This window comes from Macrobrachium nipponense, chromosome 12, assembly GCF_015104395.2.
Source record: "Macrobrachium nipponense isolate FS-2020 chromosome 12, ASM1510439v2, whole genome shotgun sequence".
Classification (NCBI taxonomy): domain Eukaryota; kingdom Metazoa; phylum Arthropoda; class Malacostraca; order Decapoda; family Palaemonidae; genus Macrobrachium; species Macrobrachium nipponense.
Genome location: NC_087205.1, coordinates 102,735,995 through 102,758,398, shown reverse-complemented (window position 1 = coordinate 102,758,398; position 22,404 = coordinate 102,735,995). Strand labels below are relative to the sequence as shown.

The window sequence follows — 22,404 nt, the reverse complement described above, 5'->3', positions numbered from 1 at the left end:
ATTGGGTATTTTACAAATGATATTGTTAAGATACAATAAAGTTTTATACATACTTACCTGGCAGATATATACTTAGCTATACACTCCGTCGTCCCCGACAGAAATTCGAATTTCCCGGCACACGCTACAGGTAGGTCAGGTGATCTATCGCCCTACCGCTGGGTGGCAGGAATAGGAACCATTACCGTTTTCTATCAGATTTTCTCTTCCACCTGTCTCCAGAGGGGAGGCTGGGTGGGCCATTTAATCGTATATATCTGCCAGGTAAGTATGTATAAAACTTTATTGTATCTTAACAATATCATTTTTATACATGCAACTTCCCTGTCAGATAGTACTTAGCTGATTGGCACCCTTGGTGGAGGGTAAGAGACAGCTAATAACTGAATAAACAGGTAAACAACATACGTTGTAGGTAATAAATAAATAGAACCTTGGTTCCTACTTGATTAGGCGGAAGATTCCATGGCTAAAGCCTAGGAATTTGCTTCGCCTCAAGAGCCTCAGCGAGGATGTGACCTATGGCTAAGAGTTCTTGTGGGTCTGTCGATGGGGTCTTATCCACTTACTCGACAGAGCCTGATGGCCTTTGTCAATGGGATCTTATCCACTTATATGACAATGCGCCTATGCCTAGTGGCATAATTAAAGAGCACAACACCGATCCCGATCACCTGATCCTAACACGAGGGTTAGTGCATAAATTGAAAAGAGTTATCCCCAAACTCCTTTCAAACAACCCAAAGAAAAAACACGACATTAAATAAAATTTAACTCACTAGTTAAGGATCAGTATCGGCTCCCTATCCCAGCAACGTATCCGCAGACACGTATCAACCAATAGAGAAGGATCTCTCGTAGGTTATCTTGACATCCTTCGGGTAATGGGAAGTCAACACAGAGTTGCATCTCCCGTATGTGACAGCTAATATGTCCTTATGACATATTGTTAAGGAAAGAACAAGAATTCGGAAAAGCTCGCACTTCATGCGCTTTTAATTCTCAGCTGTTTGAAGGAATCATCAATACACTTATCAAGTGCTTTGGAGATCACATTGTCTCTAAGAAGGCCAGGGCGTTCTTTGATATAGATCTCTTCTGGTTAGTGCTTCACGCCTGGCAGGTGCCTAGCGCCTGTCTAGCGCCTCGCGCCTGAATGGCGCCTAGAGCCTGGCTGGCGCCTGATTGGCTCCTTGCGCCTGGCTGGAGCCTAGCGCCTGGCTGGCGCCTTGCGCCTGGAGCTTGGCAGAAGACTTCATGATTACTGTCTATGAGTCTGCATGCCTCAAGAGTTTCAGCGAGGTAGGGACCTAAGACTGAAAAACCCTTCTGGATCATGTCAATGGGGGCTAGCCCACTTACGCGACAGAGCCTTCTCGGATCGTGCCACTGGGGGCTGACCCACTTACATGGCAGAGCCTTTACCTGTATCATATCAATGGGGACTAACCCTCTTACATGACAGAGCTTTAGGTTTCTCTTTACTGGAAGGAGCCTCGCGCCTGGATGGATCCTCAATCCTGATTGGAGCCTAGCGCCTGGAAGGAGGCTGGCACATGGAAGGCGCCTGGCTGGCGCCTTGTGCCTGATTGGCGCCTAGCGCCTTTCGTCGCCTGGCTGGGGCGATGTCCACACCGGACACTCTCATCTGTCCGATCTGTTCGCCTCTGGCGCGAGGCCCGCTCCTTCTCCGCCTCAGACAATAAAAAGCGTTTCTCGCCTGTTTGGCATTTGGCGGCTGGCTGTCGCTACGTTGCCTGAGGATCCTGAACAAACCACAATAGTTTATCAGGAGACTGGAGAAGGGTGGAAGGAACTCTTCCACCTTGAACCTCTGGCCTCAGACGAAGGGAGGCGTTTGTAGCCAGTTACATCCAGTAGACGATAGGATATCTAAACAGGACAAGAGAGAAGAGTCTTCCTCCGAGGAGGATCCTTCGTGAGTACTTCCGTTGCAAACAAGATCTATTCCTACCTGTTGAGGAGGTTTCTTGTTGCAGAAACCTCCCTCTCCTTGCCCTAAGGAGGGGAAGGAGCCTGGAAGTCGAAGGAGACTTCGAGCCAAAAGTGGGCGAACCCAGGCTTTCTTAGCTCTTATCGTGTCCCTCTGAGTACCTTCTGGGAAGCGTTTCGAGCCCTCATCGCCTCCCTGAATTCATTCATAAAATTTCTAAAAGAAGCTTGATGAAGAGAGGTTCCAACTTGTCAGAACAAGGACTGCGGGCCACGAAAAGATCCCAACTCGAAGTACATGATATCCTACTCTTGGTCGTATCGAGGTATCGTATAAGATCCCGAAGATCTTAGTCCTCTGCTATCTCTAAGTCCCTTTGCAGAGACAGAGTATAGCCTGCTACTGTATTCTTTCATAGCAGATATATACAAAGGTGATTCTTCTCTCAGAAAGGGAAGAAAACCGTCATGTGGATCACAGAGGTATCGGAAGAGGACAGTTTCCTCCTTCAACCCAGCACGATCTACAGCACTTCTTGTCTTGGCCATGACACTTGTCATTCACCTTGAAAAACCTCTCATTCACGTCAACTTCTCGTCAGTCTGCACGCAGACAGACTTAGAGTGGAGGGGTTCTTAAGGTCCCTTTCTAAGTGAGGCTGATAGAGTAGACTGACTCTCTTGGGAAAGCCTTAGAAAAGTGCTGTAATAAGACGTGACTTCTGTGAATCCAGCCTCTCGAAGGCTAAAAAGGGGCGAAAAAAGCATCATCCTCTCTTCCTCTGATGCCAGTAATATCTTAATATATCTGTTAAGAATTATATATTATATATATATATATATATATATATATATATAGTATATTATATATATCTATATATATATATATATATATATAATATATATATATACACAGTGGTCCCCCCGTATTCGCGGGGGAGGTGCGTTTTTACCAGACCCCCCCTCCCCCGTGAATAGTTAGGATCCGCGAATGTTTGGAACCCCTATAAAAATGCTAAAAACAGCCTATTTTGTTAGTTAAAACTCAAGAAAAACCCACTAAAAAATTTTCCTACATGGTTTTTTTTTAATAGTTTTATCACAAAAAGTGCATTTTAAGATGAAATTCACCAAAATAACCAGGAATTTGTGGATATTTATTATAGAAAAATACCGCGAATGCGAGAATTTTCCGCGAATAATGCAGGGAAACGTTCCCGAGAGAAATCCGCGAATGTGAGTCCGCGAATCTCGAGAACGCGAATACAGGGGGTCCACTGTACATATCATAAATAATTATTTTATATATATATATATATATATACGTATATGTGTATATATATAAAATATATATATATATATCATATATATATATATATATATATATATATATATATATATATATATATATATATATATATATACGTATATATATATATATAATGATATATATCATATATATATATATATATATATATATATATATATATATATCATATATATATATCTATATATATATATATATCAATATATATATATATATATATATATATATATATATAATAGGGGAAAAAAGACTAATGTTTATTCCCCTTTCAAACTAAAGGATGGCGTATCTTGCTACCGCTCATGGATCGAGAATAAGGAAGCAGTCTAGAGGAAGCCTCTTTGTCTTCAACATTGCGAAGAGATCTATGAAGAAGATGTCTCACAGTTTTCCACAACTCTCTTCCTAACTAATATTAGACAGACATTAATAGTTATTATCGTCGATCAAGAGGGTTCTCACGGACGTGCAATATCCTGCAGCGAACCTCTTAAGGATCGTTGCGTTCCATGTCTGTGTTCCAAACAGGTTTTCTCTTGTAAACGCGAACAGGGGCGAAAAAAGAGATTCTCAATGCTCCTGAGATATGAGAGAGCTGTGGAATTGGCCTAATTGATTTAAAAATTAATTTCGTCCCTTCTTGGGATTGAAACTTCCTCCAAGAGACGGGGAACGAAATCAGGAACGAATCGTGAAGTTACCAAGCCTGCTGTTAGAGAGGCTACTGAACCCTTCGGTTAACAACTTGCTATATCGAGAAATTATCAAGTCACCTTAATTGCTTGTAATTCCTTTAGAATATGTGCCAGAACTTCTGTACCTCTGTCATGGTACCCGGTATCCTCTGATATGTTATTTCCGTTCTTGGTAGGAAAAAACTTATAGGCGTAATATAGTCCATTCAGGGAAACAAACTTCTGCCCCGAAGAAAACGGTTCCCATCAGACTCATCCATCTCACTGCGCGTGCTCCGTTCTCTAATACGGCTATGCTTTCGTAAGCATGAGAGCATTATATAATATAGTGCTCTGCCGCGTTATAATCCTCTATAATTCTGTTACATTGCGGTAAACAGCATGAAAGGTTGCGAGAAATCTTTCTATTGAAAACTTCTTAGCAAAAACGCAGACAATGTTATTCATGTTTGCCTACAAATCCTTTCCATTCAAGGCTAAGTCCGTGATTGTAGGGGAGATACGATTGGCCAGTCAATCCCGTAGGAGAGAGAGAGAGGTAACAAACCGCTCATGACCGAGACCCAGATGGTACTGTGTTGGCCTACAGTGACAGCAGCCTTCGATCGCTGTCTCGCCGTACTTCCTGAGTTGCCAGTTACTCCATTCAATGAAGGAATATTATAAAATTATTATCGAGCCTAAGGAAGTTCTCAAAAAAGCATATTTAAGCGAAACAACCTTCGTTAAAAACAGGAGCAGAGTCGGTGTTGTCGTAACAAACCCTTTAAGCGTAGTCCTTACCTAGGAAATTCCTGGAAGGATACAGAGAATTCAGTTGCCAACCATAGGGGAAACTACGTTATGCGCATATGACTTGACCATACAGTAGTCCTACACACCAAATTCTCTACTACATTCTTTCCTCACCGAGCAGAGAGAGAATGGAAATTTACTATCTTCGTTCTTTTCGTCAATAGAACGAATTAGTATTAGCTGAAGGCGATCCCAAGTGATAACCGAGGATCGAAGAGAATCTCTCAAGCTTCCTATTCTCTTGGACATAAGGACATATTCTACGCGTCTATTACCTGGAAGTCTCTAATCAATGAATGAGAGCTCCTAAGAATCTTGTCCAAGAGAGCTTATATGCTTACACAATAAGATGTATTGAGATCTTCGTCAATGAGAACTAATCCATCAAGATACAAAGAGTATACATTTTTTGTCAATTGTGTGTTATGCACTTACAGGCGGTCCCCAGGTTACGACGGGGGTTCCGTTCTTAAGACGCGTTCATAACCCGAAAATCGTCGTAAGCCGGAACGACGTTCTTGAAAACATGTCCACAGGGAAAATTTCACTACTAATTTGCAATTTGCAATTTTTCTTAGGGCCGTATCTCTAAAATTATCACTAATTTACTTTTTTTGTTTTCATGTGCAACACTGTGTATTCACAAATTACTGTATATTTTCATTAAAATACAAGAGAGAGAGAGAGAAGGAAGAGGGAGAGAGAGAAGATGAGAGGAGTAGGCGAGAGAGAGAGGAGAGAGACGAAGAGGAGAGAGAGAGAAAGATGAGAAATAACTCCTTAGGTTTCAAAAGATTGAAATGAACGTCTGTAGGCAACTTTTCCCCCTCCCATAAATACATATATTTCTCCAGAGAAGAGAGAAAGAGAGCCTGTGCAATTATGTTTGTCTGTCTATCAATTCTTTTGCTGAGAGCGAGAGAGATACAAGGAAGAAATAGAAACACCAAATGTATGACAAGTATCTTGTGGAACGAAGAGAAGAGAGAGAGAGAGGAGACGAGGAGATGGAGCAGAGAGAGAGCGAGAGAGAGAGAGTGAAGGAGAGAGAGAGAGAGAGAGAGAGAGAGAGTTGTCCTTACAGTATTTAAAAGAGAGAAATGGAATGATTATTGTATTTAAAATACTCAGATCGTGAATTTTGTACTTATAATATTATTATTGGAAAAATATTATTATTGGAAAATAGTAATGATAAACTTATTACATACACGTCCATGAAAATGTCTCATCTCAGTAAGAGAGAGAGAGAGAGATTACATAAAACCATTAAATTCGTTGACCATTGTATGGCATTGTTAAGCTTGAGTGTCACTCGAGTTGAGGTGGGGAAATTGATACAGAAAAAGACAAAGGGAAGAATTTTCTTTTGAAATTAGTTATCGTATTATTACTACTTCTATTATTATTATTATTAATATATTTGAAAATATAATAAACACGTGCATCTACCATCAAAATTCTCTCATCTCAGTAAGAAAGAAGAGGAATACCGTACAAGTGAAATGGAAATAAGGTTCATTTTCATCTCTTTAAAATACGACCATTATGAATTTTGTAATTAAAGTTTTATTTATTATTATTATTATTATTATTATTATTATTATTATTATTATTAAATAACTGAAATTATCAATAAACATTTTACATACTAGTACCATAAAAATTCTTTCATCTCGGTAAAAGAGAGAGAGAGAGAGAGAGAGAGAGAGAGAGAGAGAGAGAGAGAGAGAGAGAGAGAGAGTTAACCTTAATTAAAAGTGACATGGATAGATTAGTACGTATTGTATTTCCTTAAAATACTATCACATATGAATTTTGTAATTACAGTTATTATTATTATTATTATTATTATTATATTATTTGAGTATTAAAACAATAGTACAAGTACATAAAAAATCTCGAGTCTCAGTAAATATGAGAGAGAGAGAGAGAGAGAGAGAGAGGAGAGAGAGAGTGAAGAGAGAGAGAGAGAGAGAGAGAGAGAGAGAGAGAGAGAGAGAGAGAGAGAGGGGAAAATGTCAGGACCACGTGATTGCAACACTGCAGCTCTCCCCCAGCTCTTCCCCCTCGTGGCTGTCACAGAACTTGATATATAGCTGACAGTTTTAGTACCTGGGTCTGAAAAGGGTTACTGGAAGTTACTTCAAGAAGACTGGGATTTCCTTCATTCTTCCATAATTTTTTAAATATAAGCTAAAATCTTACTAATTCACTATGGTATTTTCTTTAATGAATTGATATTATTGCTGTATAAATTAATATTAATATTTGAAAATAGTAAATCATTTATTTATCATACTAAAAAACATACATCTTTGTAGCATAGAGAGAGAGAGAGAGAGACGAGAGAGTAGAGAGAGAGGAGAGAGAGAGGAGAGAGAGAGAATTATAGTGATTATTTTTGTTGGAAAATACAAAGAGAGAGAGAGAGAGAGAAACTGTGCTAAACTATAAAGGATTCTTATCTTATCATAGTATGTGTTTTTTAAAAGCGTTGTAAACTCAGAGCGTCGGAGGCATCAGCGTCGTAACCTCGGAACAAGCGGCATAACCCAGGGCGGATTTTTCAATGAATATTTAAGAAAAAGCATCGTAACCTCGGAACGTCGTAAGCCGGACCCGTCGTAACCCGGGGACCGCCTGTACTTGACAATACGGTAAATATTTTCCTAAGGAAGGAAGATAATCCAGGAACTAGTTAAGTCTTCGTGATTTCCACAGAAATCGCGGAAGGGACAGGATTCCTGTTCAGATCTTGAGTTTACAGAAGGAAGATTGATGTTCCCTTTCCGCATTCATTCCCGAACGCCGAATAGATGAGATTCTTATTAAGAAAAAACTCCTGTAGCTCTTGCCTCGTCATAATGAGGGAAGAGTATGAATGAAGGAGAGAGTCCACGCTGAGAGGAACTATCTGATACAGCAGTCTTCTGAATATTGGAGAAGGGCTTCTCTCAGTAACAGAATCATCCTGACAAAGGCGACGGCCGCCTGTGCGACATCTTGCGCCTTTGCCAGAAGAAGGCTAATTCTGCTAAAAACTAAAACGAGAAGTCTCGTGACTGACTTCTCTCCATAAGGTAATTCGGGATATCTTGGCGCCTCGTGCCTGGCTCCTGGCACCTGGCTGGAGCCTTACGCTTGGCTGGCTCCTCACTCCTGGCTGGAGCCTCACGCCTGGATGGCTCCTGGCACCAGGCTCCTGGCTCCTGCCTCCTGGCTGACTCCTCACTCCTGGCTGGCGCCACACTCCTGGAACGTTCCGCGCGTCTGGAAGGCGCCTCCCTGGAAAGATCATTATGCCTGCTAGGCTCTATTTGCTTAGAATGGCTCCTTTCACGCTTCTTGGAAGATGCGGATCAGACAGACAGGAACTCTGGCGCCCGTTATCGGTTCTATTTCATCCTCTGCATGTCCACTGATCGGGATCTCTTGATTTGAAGGAAAACGTCCTTTCTCAATACTCATACCAATGGCGAGATTTGTTCTTGTATCTTCATAAGAATCTTCGTCGCTGAATATTCCTCCTCCTTATCCGCCGAGGGAAGGAGGTTTAGATAATAACGGAGAAACACTGTTTTAGGATACCTTTCCAATGGCTCTCCTTGGCAGTCTGGGACGTTCTACAGAGCCTGCCGAAGGGACGCCTGACCAGTGGGGATTCTCTGAAACCTCCTTACGGCTTTCGACATTCCTTCTCCTCTGGGCCTGTGAGCTTGGAAGAGGTCTAGGCCTGGGAGCGAGACAGAGCCGATCAGACGCACCCTCCACTTTTTGAGGATGCCTTTCCAAGGCAGCCTGGGACGCTACATCAGGATCTGCCGAAGGGACGCCTGACTGTTGGGGATGTTCCACATCCTCCCTGCGGCTGTCAACATTCCTCCTCCCCTGGTCCTGGGAGTTTGAAAGAGGTCTAGGCCTAGGAGCAATGCGGAACCGGTCAGACGCCCCCTCCATTGCACTGGGAACACTATAATCACTTCTTACCTTTTAGTAGCTCGCATTTTGAGCTACATCCCTTTATCTTCAAATTGCAACTATGGATTGTAGTTTCTGTGAAGTAAGAAGGTGATGAGGATGCAACACTACTAGTACTGTTAATACTCTAACTGCTTGTTAGTACGAGAGCTATTAAAACTTCTAAAGGAAGCGAAAGTAGTTCTATGCTTTTCTGACTTCCTAAAGTGGGAAGTTAGAGTTTTATAGTTCCTCAATCAAATTCTAACACTTATTACACATATTAATGAATAAATATTAATATTTCCCTTTCTTGCAAACCAAGTGAGTGTCTACCGAAAATTTCGGTAGTTACAAGCCATAAATCCTGACCTACCTGTAGCGTGTGCCGCGAAATTCGAATTTCTGTCGGGGACGACGGAGTCTATAGCTAAGTATATATCTGACAGGGAAGTTGCATGTATAAAAACTTATTTGTTTACTTGCATACTCACTGACATACACGTGCACACACATGCACACACACATGCATACTCACTTGACATACAAATGCATGCACACACACATTACGTTTTACTAATGTTACTTTAATTCTTGTTTTCAGCTCGCAAGGTCAATGTTGTAGTCCCTCAAGCGATGCCTATGGAAGAGGAAGGTGAGCCTAACCCTAAGAGGTCTCTGATGATGGAAGAAGAAGAAGACATTGATATCCGTGCCCTGCCCAACTTCATTCATCGGAAGCCTGACTATTTGAGGGAACCTTATGAATATTTCTCCCAGTTCTTCACAGCTGAATTGAGGGAACACATTGTGTATCAATCCAACCTGTACTCAAGACAGAAGGATGTAGGCAGCAACTTCCACATGTCAGAAGAGGATCTCATGGTTTTCCTTGGCCTCATCGTGTACATGGGCCTGGTTCCTCTCCCTAGCATAGTTGACTTCTGGGCCGTGAAGACCAGGATTCCTCAAGTTGCAGACTTCATGTCCTTCACTTCAGCGACAATGACCAGGCAGCTGCATCCCAAGATCGGTTCTTCAAGGTGAGAGTCCCCTTCACCAAGGTCACCAGAGAGTTCCTGAAAGTTCCTGAGACTCCTATCCACTCCATTGATGAAGTGATGGTCGCCTATAAGGGCACAAGGGCTGGTAACCTTCGCCAGTATGTCGCAAAGAAGCCTGACAAGTGGGGCTTCAAGTTGTTCTGCCGCTCCAGTGTGGATGGGTTTGTGCATGATATTCTCATGTACCAAGGGGAGACAACCTTTGTGAGCCACCATACTATGCTATCTGAAGAGGAGAAAGCAATGTTTGTAAACTTCAAAGTTTGTTGTTCGCCATTAGTGAATACCATCAAGGCCCACCCCAGTAACTCAGCAGTGTATTGCAGACAACTACTTCACAAGTATAGGTTGGTTCCAAGTACCTGAAGATCACAGTATGGATGCCGGTATGTGGGCACTGCCAGGGAAAACCGAGTTGGTCATCCTCCCCTGACGTCTGTGAAGGAGATGAACAAGAAAGCGACACAAAGGGGGACACTGGACTATGTCTCTTCTGATGGCATCCTTGTTGCAAGATGGAAGGACAACAGCGTTGTGACAATCTTGTCCTCTGATGTTGGTGTGTGGAGCCCAGGTGGGAACAGTGGAGCGGTACTACAGGGCAGCCAAGAAGAAAGTTCCCATTCCTTGCCCATCTGTCATCCAGTGTACAACAACTGCATGGGGGGCATTGACAAGAGTGACATGTTGACCCACCTGTACAGAACCCCCTTCAAAGCAAAGAGGTACTAGATGAGGCTCTTTGCTTACCTCCTTGACTTGATCATCTGCAACGCCGGATTTTGTACCAAGGGAGGGATTCGCCTGGCTTTGCAGGAAAACCCAAAGCCCCTCAAGGACTTCCGTCTGGATGTCTCCAATTGGCTCAGAAGCTTCAAGTCGTCAACCTTCAGAATAACCAGGAATTCTCTTGGCACCAGAGATTTTGCTTTGCCAAGAAGGGGCCAACGGGCACTTGTGCCAAAGTATTGAGACACGCCAGAATGCCACTGCCCTACACATGCCAAAGCATGTCACCATGAGCAGACTTGCAAGTTCTGTTCTGGTGCAGGCCACATCCACAGATCCCGCTGGATGTGTGAGGATTGCAAGGTGGCCCTTTTGCCTTCCTGAAGAAAGGAATGTTTTGCTTTGTCCATAAGATTTCGAAATAAGTTGTTTGTTATGAGAGTTGTTTATAGTGTTTTGTCTATTTTATATACTATTTTTGTATTATTTTTTTTTTTTTTTTTTACAGTGTTTTGTGTATTTATATACTATTTTTGTATTAGAGTATAGTGTTTTCTGTATTTTTTATACTATTTTTGTATTTAATGTACTTATATATTAATAATTAAATTGTAAACGCATATATGTATGTGTTTTCTATTATACATTGTGGAACAAAAAAAAAAAAAAAACAAAAAAGTGATTTCATCAATAATAATCAGATGTGTGGGCGAATCAACATTATTTATAAACTTGAAAAAGTTGTCCGCACGGCCCAATAGATCCCATACGGGATGAGCGTGGTCTGCCTAAGGTCGCCCGAGGCTCCCATACGGGATACTTCATTGCATGCAATTATTTCGCTTACTTTGGAAATTTTGTAAAAGTGCACAAGAGTAAAAAGGTCTTGTATTTACTCATACTATAACATACTAAAAGGATTTTTTAATGTTTCCCATAAAACCCAGGATGGACTTTAAAGGAATAAGAGTGAAACAAATCCCTGGGTGTCGAAGACAGCGGGGGTGACTTTAGGAACGGGATTCGGTAACCCTTCCTTACGATGTCCAACGACCAAGCGTCGGCACCTCTCTCTTCCCAGGCTTGCGCGAAAAGTTTAAGCCTGGCTCCTACCGGCGACTGAAGGACTTCCAAATCACTTTTTGCTTTTCGAAAGAGCGGGGGCTTTACCTCTGGAAGTGCCTCTTCCTTGAGTAGCTGATCTCGAGGAAGATCCACCCCGAAAGGGCTTCGACTTCTTAGAACTCGAGACCCCTGAAGACGAAGGGCCCGCAGGTCTCCTAGAAGATTGGGCTAGTAGATCTTGAGTGGCTTTCTCTTGAAGGCTGGCAGCGATGTCCTTAACCATAGTCTGAGGGAAGAGATGGTCCGAAAAAGGAGCGAAGAGCAAATCTGCCTTTTGCGATGGCGAGACAGATTTTGCTGCGAAATTACAGAACAGGGATCTCTTCTTTAAGAGCCCCATGCAGACATGAGCTGTCAACTCCTCTGAACCATCCCTGACGGCCTTGTCCATGCAAGACAATACACTGGACAGCTCCCCCCAGGCTAATGGAATTGGTACTCCTAGACCTGGCGTCTAGCACTCCGAGACACCAATCAAGAAAGTTGAAGACCTCTAACATCCTGAAGAGGCCTTTAAGGTGATAGTCCATTTCGTTCGGAGACCAGGTGACTTTCGACGAGGACAGGAGGGCCCTCCTCGAGGCATCTACGATGCTCCCGAAGTCCCCCTGTGCAGAAGCGGGAAGTCTAATACCGAAGTCTTCTCCCGTCTCGTACAACATGCCCGCTTTCCCGCTAAGTCTTGAAGGCGGAAGAGCGAACGAGGTCTTTCCTGAAGCCTTCCTTCTCTCCATCCAGTCATGGACCTTGCGTAACGCCCTCTTAGTGGAAAGTGACTTCTTCATCTTTACAAAGCCCGAGACCTTGCTAGCCTTGGAGGAAGAAAGTTGAGAGGGGGGAGAGCACGGAGCTTCAGGATAAAAGGTGTCCCCGAACTCAGACTGAAGCAGACGAGTCAAGACTTGGTAGTCTGTAGAAACAGGAGCCATCGGATGTTCATCGTCAGCCCCGACCGAAGCGTCACTAACTTCCTCTTCCGTTACAGGAGAAGTAGGAGGAAGTAAAGATGATACGTAAGTGGAACGTTGAGAAGTTGAAGGCACCGCTGACTCTTGAGCCGGAGAAGAAGAGACGGGAACTCTGTGAGTCTCCTTAAGACGCGAAGAAACTAGAAGAGAATCCTCTAAAAAGAGTGGGCGGCGATGAGGTACTGCGTCCACGTCCACCTGAGCGTCAGCTGGTGCGAGTCTGGCGTCCACTGGCGCGCGTTTGGCGTCCACTGGCGCGCGCTTGGCGTCCTCTGGCGCGCGCTTGGCGTCCGCTGGCGCGCGCTTGGCGTCCACTGGCGCGCGTTTGACTTCCACCGAAGCGCGCTTGGTGTCCACAGGTGCACTCCTGGTTGTCTCTGGCGCTCGCTTGGGGAGCCGTACGAACTCTAGAGGGAGACGAGCGAGGAGAAGGAGAGGGAGACTGTCTCGACCTCTTCACTGGCAGCCTGTCATCCCTCCTGCGACGACGTGGATGCGTCTCTCTCGTAGCAAGAACATCAGCAAGTTGCTGCTGCAATGATCGAAGGATCTTCTGGGTCGGTGAAGACTCCTTTTCAGGGGAGGGGCTGATCCTGCAAGAAGGCGATGGGCGAGGGGACGCCTTCTTCCTTCTCACAGGAACCGCCTCTTCACACACTCTGGAGCGACTGGGGCGCTCGAAAGAGTCAACGTCCGATAACTCTCTACTCCTCTTCTGTGGCGGGAAAGCTGCGAAGACGCTGTCAGGCGAAGATCGACGTTCTGGCAAAACCTAGGACGTGAAGCGTCCCAATCACAAACGGTCCTTTTCAACAGGCGTGACACTGAATGAGAGCTCCACCCCTTACGCGGGGAGGAAGCCTCCGACGAAGAAAAGCACTCCTTGAGGAGGCGTGCACGCGCACGCTCCTTGGCAGTCTGGTTAGTGTCATCAGATACTGCTGAAGGCATGTCAGATCGGTGGGGGTTCCTCGTAACCCTCCTTCGGCTTTCGACATGCTCTCTCCCTGTAACCTGGGAGTCCAGCAGAGGTCCCGGCCTAGAGGCGAAATGAGGCCGATCTGACGCACCCTTCACTACACAAGGGGCACTGTCAATGCACTTCTCCACTTCACTTTTGCTCTCTAAAGCAAGCACTTTCAATTCTAAGTTACAAATCGATTCCAATATCAGAGAAAGGGCATTACCCTCTACAGACACTGTTTCAGGGCCCGAAGGCAACACTACAGGGTTAGGAGTAGCAACTACAGAAGGAGGGTTAATAGGAGAAACATTAACTTCCTGTTTACCTGAAACACTCCTCGAGGAAGACCTCCTTAACCTATCACGTTCAAGCTTTCTAAGATAGGTCTCATACGCCTTCCACTCAGAATCTGAAAGACATGCACACTCCTTGCAGCGGTCCTCATACACACAATCATGCTCCCTGCAACTTTTACACAATGTATGTGGGTCTACTGAAGCTTTCAGTAGCCTACCTCTACACTCACTCCTGGAGCAAAACCTGGCGCTAACGGAACTAGTCCCAGACATCTTAATTCAAAGAGAGATCAAAGCCAAAATCAATTAAATCCAGAAATAACGTGTGCCTAGCCACCGATCCAAAGTCAGATAACCAAAAAAACCAAAAAGGGATACTCAAGTAGCTAAAGTAGCAGATGTTTACAACACCGGCGACAGAAAAAATATGAATAGAAAATGGGAATGGTTCCTGATACCCGCCTCCCAGCGGCGGGAATGGGTACTAACCACCTGACTCCCACTACGTGTGTCGTAAGTTTTTAAAATTCTGTCGGACTTCGGAAAATACAGCTATATATATATCTGACAGGTAAGTTTCATGAACAAAATACATAATTCAGTTAACATATAAGGTGACTATGTATACAAAGAATATTAGCACAATGCTTTTCATACACACAAAAATACCCTTATGCCAGCATGGTAGGAAACACAATAGCTGAGCTAGGACAGCAGAGGTCAGGGCAATGCCCCTGCCTACTGGATAGACTTTGTTTTCACAGAGCAGAGGCACAAATGCTCTTGAATACTCCAATAATGAAAGCAAAGGTTTGTATTCCCTTTGAAACAATAGTTTTTTTTACAGTCCTGTCATAATCAAACTGGTGGATAGTACAAACAATCTGTTCACCTTTCCAAAAAGTTTTGCCCTGATGACTCTTACATGACAAATATGAATATTCTTTTGTTCTAAAGATGAAATGGCAATAATAAAATAACATTTTCATCATTAATATTATTGAATGTCACCCACTTCCTTTAAGAATTAGATGTGCAACAAATTTTCTCCATTTTTCTTTAACCAGTGCCCTTTTGTGCTCAAACTCCCTTTACGGATAAGTCTTCTTCACCTTTCTTTCCCCTTTTATTAGGAAAACGATCAAACAAATCAGCAGGAAGTTCAGATATGGCACAACTGAAGGTTTACCCATATTGGTACCATCTTTGAAAAAGAAAGATGGGTAGTTTAGGTCTTTTCTGGATTTATAATACAGAAAATTGACAAGAATCCCTAATTACTCCTCATACATAAACCTTTGTGGGTTCAATTCTCAAATGCCTCCTCATACATAACCTTTACTGGTCTAATTAACAGTGAAATATTGTCTCTGGTATGGATACAAGGCATTTGTAGAGCAATGGTGTTTGTAGTACTTCTGCATGAGCTCATTAATGATGGGTCTTTTCAAAATTTACTCCTAGCAAATTAAAAGCATATGTATTTTTAAATTTTCCATACAAGTGAGTAAAATGGCTACTACATGATAAAAGTATCCCATGACATGAGTACAATAAAACATTAGTAATCTCTCTTACAAGACAATAATATAGGTTTACTTACATAATTGGCTCTTTCACATATTTCCATCAATCTTGCTTGTCTCTCCTTAATGAGAGCTTCATTTCTTTTAAGACCATTTTTATACATCTCTGCTTCTATTGTTAGAATATGCACTTCTCCATCACATTCAGCACACTTTAGTCCTGTCAGAACATCCATCAATCTGTCTCTTATGCAAATCCATATTTTTGTCTGTACGCCAATAATAAAACAATTTCTCTCTTCAACCACTAGAACACACAAATACTTGATTTTCTTTCTTTCAATGCATCAAATTTTGTTTCTGTATCTCTGCGGCTATTACATCATGAGCTCATTCAATTTTTCAAGCTCCTTTCACTTTCTTCAAGATCTCCTTCAATCTTTCACGAGCAAATGCAGCCGTGATCCAAAATCTTGACGAACGTTCTTTTCTTTCCATTAGACGATTTAGTTCAGCTACAGTCCACTTCAAGTTTCTGGAGAAAATTTGTGTTTGGCCCCCGACATGTCGGACAAAGTAATTGAGTCCCTTTACTATCATATTTGAAACACACTGAATACAAAATCTGTGAACACAAGGTAGAATATATGGGCCTCTGACCGCCAGTATCTGTGTGTTCCAGAAAGCATATGCTACACTCATCGGGTAGTTCTTTTTCTTTGGTGTCCTCTGGCGACACCTGAAAGAAATATGAATTTAATATATTCTTTAAAAATAAAAACAAAGCTGAACATCACACAAGCACATAAAATAGCCCAAAACAATGAAGCCTAATTTGGTATAGTGCTGTACTGTACCATGAAGCATGTAGATTAAAGTATTGAAACACCAAACTTATAATTTATATTTTTCCATGGAATTGTAACTGAAATATAACTATTAAACAATTGTTAGGAGTGGGCAGTAGCCCCCTTGGAAGCATTTTTTCCTAGTTATACAAACCAAAGTCTTTTATTAGGAATACATATTCCTAAGCATGACCTGGAACGGTTGGTAGAATTGTGGGGTTGCTCCGCATCAGGTATTAGCTTGGAAATAGATATTGTAAGATACAATAAAGTTTGTTCATACTTACCTGGCAGATATATATAGCTGTATTTCTCGAGCGAAGTCCGACAGAATTTCAAAACTCCCGGCTCACGCAGTGGTCGACCAGGTGGTTAGTACCCATTCCCGCCGCTGGGAGGCGGGGTGGTGTCAGGAACCATTCCCATTTTCTATTCAGATTTTCTATTCCACTGTCTCCTGCGGGGTGGAGGTGGGTGGGTACTTGATTATATATATCTGCCAGGTAAGTATGAAAAAACTTTATTGTATCTTAACAATATCATTTTGTTCATGAAACTTACCTGTCAGATATATATATAGCTGAATCCCACCTTTGGAGGTAGGGGAGAGACAGAAAAGGATTTTGGAAACATATTACATGCAGATGAATAACATCTTGGTTCCTTACCTGTAGCATAGCTGACTTCGTGATTACTGTCACCAAGTCTGTATACTGCTTTACTAGAGTCTCCAGCAAGGTAGTGACCTATATAGCTGGTGAGTTCTAGATGATCTGTCAACGGACGAGCTGACCACAATGTGACTAGACCATTTTGACCATACTATGAGGGCAAGAAACGAAGTAAAAATCACCACCTGACCAGCTAACAATTTTCATTCCCACATCAACTTAGGCCTAAAGGAAAGGAAGTCCGGCTCAGGCGGACGACCTTACAACCATAAAAACAATCCATAAAAACTCACCTACCCATTTCCTACAGGGTAGGATGAGTGCTACTTCCAGCCCCCAACAAAGTGTCTGCTGCGACGTATGGTCCAAGCGCATAGCAGTTCTCGTATGTCGTCTTCACATCCTGCAGGTAGTGTGAAGCGAACACCGAGTTGCTGCGCAAAAGGTGGCACTCAGAATGTCATTGAGTGCCATGTTCTTTTGGAAAGCTACCGAGGTAGTATACTCTCACTTCATGGGCATTCACTTTCAACAGCTTAACATCACTGTCTTCGCAAGATGAATGCGCCTGTCTAATGGTGTCTCTCAAGAAGAATGCCAGAGCATTCTTCGACATCGGCAAATCTGGTCTTCTGACCGAACACCATAAGTTGCTAGAAGGACCTCGACATTCCTTCGTTCTTGTAAATAAATCTTGAGAGCCCTGACAGGGCACAGGACTCTCTCTGGTTCGTGTCCAATGATTTCTGCCATACCCTTAATCTCAAAACTTTTGGGCCAAGGGTTAGACGGATTTTCATTTTTTCGCTAGAAACGTAGGACTTAATGAGCAAACAGCATTATGTCCCCTAAAACCAATATGCTTGCTAAAGGCTTTGAATTTCACTAACTCTCTTCGCCGTCGCCAGAGTCGTTAGGAAAATAGTTTTCTTAGTAAGATCCCTTAAAAGAGGCGTTCTGAAGGGGTTCAAAACCGATTTGACATTAGGAATTTAAGTACTACATCCAATTCCATGATGGTACTAGGTGAGGAATCTTTATAGTCTCGAAAGACCTTAAAAGATCGTGGATATCCTTATTATTTGCCAAATCAATTCCTCTATGTTCTAAAGACTACAGATAAACTACTTCTGTAGCCTTTGATTGTTGAGACTGCAAGCTTTAGGTCGTTTCTCAAGTAGAGCAAAAAGTCCGCTATTTGGCTCACAGAGGTCGTGGTAGAGGAAATGCGTGTTCATTCTGCACCAGCTCCTACGAAGCCCACTTCGATTGATAGACTCAAGCGTGGAAGCTCTTCTCGCATTGGCGATTGCTTTTGCAACCGGTCTAGAAAAACCCCTCGATCTGACCAACTTTTTGATAGTCTGAATGCAGTCAGACTCAGAGCGGGGGAGGTTTCCATGGTATCCCTCGAAGTGGGGCTGTTTGAGTAGATCTGTCCTCATGGGCAATGTCCTCGGGAAGTCCACTACATAGGTCATGACCTCTGTGAACCACTCCTTTGCTGGCCAGTAAGGAGCGATTAACGTCAATCTCGTCCCTTCTGACATTGCAAACTTTTATTTTTCATCACTTCTCCCAGAATCTTGAACGGGGGAAATGTCGTAAAGATCCCATCCCATGTCCAGTCCCAAAGAAGTGCATCTATTGCTACTGCTCCCAGGTCGAGCACGGGGGAGCAATACAACGGAAGCCTCTTGTTCTCGCTGTCGCAAAGACGTCCACTAGAGGACGTCCCCATTAACTTCCACAGCTCTCGACACACATCCTGATGCAGAGTCCACTCGGTCGGCAGCAGTTGACCCTGCCGACTGAGGAGATCTGCCCAGGACGTTCTCCACTCCTGCAACGAACCTCGTTAGATCGTTACTTTCTGAGTTTCTCCGCCCATAACAAGATCTCTCTTGCTAGGTTGAACAATGATCGCGAGTGAGTCCCTCCTTGCTTTTTTATGTATGACAGAGCTGTGGTATTGTCTGAATTTATCTGCACTATCTTGTTTGAGACTTTTTCTTTGAAAAACTGAAGTGCCAAGTATATGGCCGCCAGTTCTTTGAGATTTATGTGCCAGAAAACACCTGTTCCCCTCTCCAGGTGCCTGACACTTCCTCCCTCCCTAGTGTAGCTACACCGGTGGTGGACGCGTCGGAGAACAACACTAGGTCGGGCTCTGAAGTTTGAGGGAAGTTCCTTCCGAAAGCTTCACAGGATCGAGCCACCACTTTAGGTGATCCTTTTACTCCTTTGGGATCTCAAAATTGTCTCCAAATTTTTCTTTGTCCTCCCCTCCAAATTCTCCTTCAGGAAAAACTGAAGAGGTCTGAGATGTAGTCTCCCCAAGGAAACAAACTTCTCCAGCGAGGAAATGGTGCCCAGCAGACTCATCCATTCCCTCACCGAGCAGTGATTCTTTCCTTAAGAAGACTGATATTTTTTTTCTAATCCTTGCTGTTGCCGTCCCTGGGACGGAAAAGCTCGAAAAGCCACTGAATCCATCTGAATCCCCGATACACGATGGACTGTGTGGGGATCAGCTGCGACTTTTCGAAATTCACTAGAAGTCCCAGGGACTTTGCTAGAGTTAAGGGTTGATTGAAGGTCCTTCAGACACCTTTCTTTCGACGATGCTCGAATGAGCCAGTCGTACTTGATATAGAGAGATCCTTATGTTTGCAAGATGAAGCCACCTCGCCACATTCTTCATGAGAATTGTGAAAATCATTGGGGCCGTACTCAGACCGAAGCAAAGAGCTCTGAATTGGAAACTCTCCCATTCCATGACAAAACACAGATATTTCTTTCGATCGGGGATGTATCGGGACGTGGAAATATGCGTCTTGCAGGTCCAGTGATACCATCCAGTCGTGTGTCTTAAGGCCGCAAGCACTGACTGAGGTGTCTCCATCTTGAACGTCTGTCTCTCTATAAAAAGGTTTAGACTGCTCACATCTAAAACTGGCCGCCAGCCTCCGACTGTTTCGGCACCAGGAATAACCTGTTGTAGAAAACCCGGGGACTGAATGGTCCTCGACTTGTTCTATTGCTTTCTTCTCGAGCATTTGTTCTATCAGATCGTACAAGATCTGTTGTTTTTCTCCATGGTACGAGGGTGATAGATCTATAGGTGTTGTGCACAATGGAGGAGGCTTCAGGAAAGGTATTTTGTATCCTCGCTCGATGAACGTTGAGCGACCAGCTGTCTGCCTCTATCTTCTTCCAAGCTTCTGCAAATAAATGAAGCCTGGCACCTACTGGCGAAACTACTGAAGGACTCCTCCTCATTTTTTACCTCTGGACTTAGACTGAGCTCTGCCTCTAGAGAGTCCTCTTCCTCTAGGAGAAGGTCTAGAGGATGCTCCACCTCGAAAGGGCTTTATTTTCTTAGAAAACTGGTTCGTGTTGAAGAATCGAAGGAACCGCAGGACGTCTAGAAGATTGTGCTAATAGATCCTGAGTAGCTTTTTCCTGTAGACTTCCAGCTACATCTTTAATCATAGCCTGGGGGAAGAGTGGTCAGAAAGAGGGGCGAAAAGCAATTCTGCCTTCTGTGTTTGGAGACACTGCTTGGTAGTAAATTTACAGTAGATAGCTCTCTTTTAGGAGCCCTGCACAAAAATGTGAAGCCAATTCCTCTGAACCATCTCTGACGGCCTTATCCATACAAGCGAGAACACTGGATAGCTCCCTCCAAGCTAATTGAGTCTTGACTACGAGACTTAGTGTCAAGCAGCCCCAAACACCAGTCTAAGAAATTAAATACTTCAATTGTCGAAAAAGACCTTTCAGATGGTGGTCTATCTCCGCCGGTGTCCATGTTATTTTAGCTGACGAAAGAAGAGACCTTCTTGGTGCGTCAACCAGACTGGAAAAGTCACCTGAGCCGATGCGGGAGCTCTTAACCCGACATCCTCACTGTATCATACCAGATCCCAGCCTTGCCGCAAAGTCTTGAAGGAGGCTGGGCAAAGGAAAACTTTTCCTTGAGCTTTTCTAGACTCCATCCAATCTTGCACCTTCTTTAAAAGCTCTCTTAGTTGAAAGAGACTTTGTCATTTTAAACAAATCCAGGAGTTTCTTATTTGTTTTTGACAACGAAAACTGAGAAGGAGGCGACGAGGTGCTGGGGCGGGTTGAAAACTCTTCTCCAAATGAATCCCGAAGCAATCGAACCAAAAACTTGATAATCGGATGAATCTGACACAGCAGGTTGATCCTCTTCCGTTTCCTTTTCCCCCTCTGAAATATTACCTTAATCCTTCCTCATCTATAGGAGTGACCAAGGGGGACTCCCGAAGCTGGTGGTACAAGTCCTTTCACTCCGAGCTTTAATGAAGATCGTTGTTTAGAGTGCATGGAGCATTCTGAATATTAATATCTAAAGATTCAGATAAAGCGGTACCACTTTCTTGCTCATTCTCTCGATGGGAGTCCCTTCGAAAAGCCGATGCAGTTGAGGTTCCATACTAATACCTTGCTGTGATACCTGATGGATATGAAACAAAGCGTCTGAACGTCTCGCTTGGCAATCCGTCGAGCGTCAAGCTTGGCGTCCAGCGAGCGTCAACGCTTGGCGTCAGCGAGCGTCCCACGAGCGTCCAGAGTGAGCGTCCCACGCTAGGAGCTCAGCCGATGCGTTTCCGGCGTTCCAGGTGAGCGTCACGCTTTTTCGCGTCCCGCGGAGGACACGGGCTACCCTCCAGTGGGGTGAGCGTCACGCTCGAGTCTCCGAGCGTACCGCTTGTCTAAACAGGCGTCCCTGTGAACACTCCGCTCCTTCCAAGCCGAACTAGGAGCGTCGAGTTTCTCAGACTGTATACGGCCTCGTTTCGTAATCATAGGATCGTCCGTTCTTGTATAAAGCGAGCCTCGAGAGTCTGGGCGAATCCTCGTAGGAAGTTTTTCATGCCCTTTCTCCAACTGCAGGTGAGACGTACGAAATCTAGAATGAGTACTCACAGGCGAAAGAGACGATCGGTCCACCCGTGCGGGAGACCTCTTAGATCTTTTAATCGGTAATCTATCATCTTTTCTTCTCGACGAATTTCTGATTCTCTCTCAGCCAGCAACGAAGCAAGTTGTTGTTGCATCGACCTGATAACACTCTTTGTAGTAGAAGATTCTTTTTCAGGAGAAAAACTGATCCTATGAGAAGGCGAGGGGCGAGGGGAAGCCCTATCCCTTCTCACAGGACCCGTTCTTCTATTCTTAGAACGACTAGGCCGCTCCAAGGCGTCCTCGTCAGATGACATCATAATTCTCCTTTGAGGAGTCCATGCAGCAAAACTCTCCGGTGAAGACCGCAAAAAAAACAACACAGGCGAAAAAAGGACGTGAAGCGTCTTCTTCACTGCGATCGAAGACTCTGGCCGCTTGTGCGACACCTTGAGTTTTCGATCTGTTTTTTGCGGTGGAGAGTAATCCAAGTCTCGAAGCGAAGCCCGTAACGAAGAAGCAGCGCAAAGAGACTCTGCGCCCTCCTCTGA

The 22,404-nt window shown here is 43.8% G+C and overlaps 1 long non-coding RNA gene across 1 annotated transcript in view; it reads right to left on the bottom strand.

Annotated features, from left to right (window-relative positions):
- Positions 1-15,651, bottom strand: part of LOC135225067 (uncharacterized) — a 48,359-nt gene extending 32,708 nt beyond the window's left edge. Inside the window, exon 1 of the long non-coding RNA XR_010316912.1 lies at positions 15,480-15,651. This is a non-coding gene — a long non-coding RNA (uncharacterized LOC135225067). The remainder of the gene's footprint in view (positions 1-15,479) is intronic.
- Positions 15,652-22,404: the final 6,753 nt, after the last annotated feature.